Source organism: Arachis stenosperma, chromosome 9, assembly GCF_014773155.1.
Source record: "Arachis stenosperma cultivar V10309 chromosome 9, arast.V10309.gnm1.PFL2, whole genome shotgun sequence".
NCBI classification, from domain to species: Eukaryota; Viridiplantae; Streptophyta; class Magnoliopsida; order Fabales; family Fabaceae; genus Arachis; species Arachis stenosperma.
In genome coordinates this window covers 12,501,323-12,504,639 of record NC_080385.1, presented here as the reverse complement: position 1 = coordinate 12,504,639, position 3,317 = coordinate 12,501,323, and the positions used below count along the sequence as shown (strand labels likewise).

General features: G+C 38.5%; 1 non-coding gene across 1 annotated transcript; it reads right to left on the bottom strand.

Annotated features, from left to right (window-relative positions):
• Positions 1 to 2,181: 2,181 nt before the first annotated feature.
• LOC130952600 (small nucleolar RNA R71) lies at positions 2,182 to 2,289 on the bottom strand. The gene has a single exon (XR_009074779.1). It is a non-coding gene; the product is annotated as a small nucleolar RNA R71 (small nucleolar RNA).
• Positions 2,290 to 3,317: the final 1,028 nt, after the last annotated feature.

The window sequence follows — 3,317 nt, the reverse complement described above, 5'->3', positions numbered from 1 at the left end:
ACAACGGTGAAACCCTTGCATACAGCTTGCCATGGAAAGGAGTAAGAAGGATTGGATGAAGACAGTAGGAAAGCAGAGAGACGGAAGGGACAAAGCATCTCCATTCGCTTATCTGAAGTTCTCACCAATGAATTGCATAAGTATCTCTATCTTTATCTTTATGTTTTATTCACATATCATCCATAACCATTTGAATCTGCCTGACTGAGATTTACAAGGTGACCATAGCTTGCTTCATACCAACAATCTCCGTGGGATCGACCCTTACTCGCGTAAGGTTTATTACTTGGACGACCCAGTGCACTTGCTGGTTAGTTGTGCGAAGTTGTGTTTATGCCATGGTATTGAGCGCCAAGTCTTTGGGCCCATTACTAGGGATTATTTGAGTTGTGAAAAGTAGTGATCACAATTTCGCATACCAAGTTTTTGGTGCCGTTGCCGGGGATTGTTTCGAGTATGGACAACTGACGGTTCATCTTGTTGCTTAGATTAGGTATTTTTCAGAGTTCTTAAGAATGAATTCTAGTGTTTCAAGGTGATGATCTTATCATCACCAAAGCTGATTGATTCTCATCAATTTAGCTCTTGAATGCAATGTCCTGCTGAAGCTTGGCTATCCATGTCTAATTCCTTTAGACTAAAGCTTTAGACTAACATTGCATGATTCTTGGAATTCTCATTAAGAATTTTGATACCTTTATTTTCTTTTCCACCTAATTTTTGAAAAATCCAAAAAAAATTACAAAATCATAAAAACCAAAAATATTTTATGTTTCTTGTTTGAGTCCAGTGTCTCATTTTAAGTTTGGTGTCTTGCATGCTTTGTTTATTTGATCTTGGTTCTATTTTCAAGACAATAATACAGGGAACTAAAGATTCAGTACATGCAACAGAGGAATTATACAGAAAAAGCTGGACGTTCAAAACGCCCAGTGAAGAAGGAAAAACTGGCGTTTAAACGCCAGCCAGGGTGCCTAGCTGGGCGTTTAACGCCAGAATGGATACCATTCTGGGCGTTTAACGCCAGGATGGCACAAGAGGGAAGATTTTGTTTTTAAGGCAAATTTTTTTTCAAGATTTCAAAGTTTTTCAAAATCAAATCTTTTTCAAATCATATCTTTTCAATCAAATCTTTTTCAAAATCAATTTCTTTCCTTTTTCAAAGATACTTGCTATCAATTAATGATTTGATTCAACATTTCAAGTAGGTTGCCTTTTCTGTTGAGAAAGGTTTAATGTCTAAATCATATCTTTTCTTGTTAGCCAAGTCATTATTTTTTAAAATCAAATCTTTTTAAATTGTTTTTCAAATCATATCTTCTCAATCACATCTTTTTAAAACCATAACTTTTAAATCACATCTTTTTCAAAAAAGTTTTCAATCATATCTTCTTCAAAATCTTTTTCAAAATGTTTTTTTTAAATCTTTTACTTGATTTTCGAAAAAATTCTTTCCCTCTTCTCACATCCTTCTATTTATGGAGTACCACTCCTCCTCAATGCACAATTCGAACTCTATCTCACTAAGTTCGAATTCTTCTACCTCTTCCTTCTATTTTTCTTTTCCTCTGACACCTCAAGGAATCTCTATACTGTGACATAGAGAATTCCATATTTTCTTGTTCTTTTCTCTTTCATATGAGCAGGAACAAAGACAAAAGTGTTCTTGTTGAGGCTGACCCTGAACTTGAAAGGACCTTGAAGCGATAGCTAAGAGAAGCTAAGGCACAACTATCTGCAGAGAACCTAACAGAAATCTTCAAAGAAGAAGAACCCATGGCAGCCGAAAACAACAACAATGCCAACAATGCAAGGAAGGTGCTGGGTGACTTTACTGCACCTACTCCCGACTTCTATGGGAGAAGCATCTCTATCCCTGCCATTGGAGCAAACAACTCTGAGCTCAAGCCTCAATTAGTTTCTCTAATGCAACAGAATTGCAAGTTCCATGGACTTCCATTGGAAGATCCTCATCAGTTTTTGGCTGAATTCTTGCAAATCTGTGACACTGTCAAGACTAATGGGGTTGACCCTGAGGTCTACAGACTTATGCTATTCCCTTTTGCTGTAAGAGACAGAGCTAGAATATGGTTGGACTTACAACCTAAAGACAGCCTGAACTCTTGGGAAAAGCTAGTCAATGCCTTCTTGGCAAAGTTCTTTCCACCTCAAAAATTGAGTAAGCTTAGAGTGGAAGTCCAAACCTTCAGACAGAAGGAAGGAGAATCCCTCTATGAAGCTTGGGAAAGATACAAACAATTGATCAGAAAATGTCCTTCTGACATGCTTTCTGAATGGAGCATCATAGGTATTTTCTATGATGGTCTGTCTGAACTGTCCAAGATGTCTTTGGATAGCTCTGCTGGAGGATCTCTTCATCTGAAGAAGACGCCTACAGAAGCTCAAGAGCTCATTGAAATGGTTACAAATAACCAATTCATGTACACTTCTGAAAGGAATCCTGTGAACAATGGGACAAATCAGAAGAAAGGAGTTCTTGAGATTGATACTCTAAATGCCATACTGGCTTAAAACAAAATATTGACCCAACAAGTCAATTTAATCTCTCAGAATCTGTCTGGAATGCAAAATGCACCAAGCAGTACTAAGGATGCTTCATCTGAAGAAGAAGCTTATGATCCTGAGAACCCTTCAATGGAAGAGGTGAATTACATGGGAGAACCCTATGGAAACACCTATAATTCTTCATGGAGAAATCATCCAAATTTCACATGGAAGGATCAACAGAGACCTCAACAAGGTTTCAACAATAATAATGGTGGAAGAAACAGGTTTAGCAATGGCAAGCCTTTTCCATCATCTTCTCAGCAATAGACAGAGAATCCTAAGCATAACAACTCTGACTTAGCAACCATGGTCTCTGATCTAATCAAAACCACTCAAAGTTTCATGACTGAAACAAGGTCCTCCATTAGGAATTTAGAGGCACAAGTGGGTCAGCTGAGTAAGAAAGTTACTGAACTCCCTCCTAGTACTCTTCCAAGCAATACAGAAGAAAATCCAAAAGGAGAGTGCAAGGCCATCAACATGGCCGAATTTGGAGAGGAGGAAGAGGCAGTGAACGCCACTGAGGAAGACCTCAATGGACGTCCACTGGCCTCCAATGAGTTCCCTAATGAGGAACCATGGGAATCTGAGGCTCACACTGAGACCATAGAGATTCCAGTGGATTTACTTCTGCCATTCATGAGCTCTGATGAGTATTCTTCCTCTGAAGAGGATGAGTATGTCACTGAAGAGCAAGTTGCTAAATACCTTGGAGCAATCATGAAGCTAAATGACAGGTTATTTGGTAA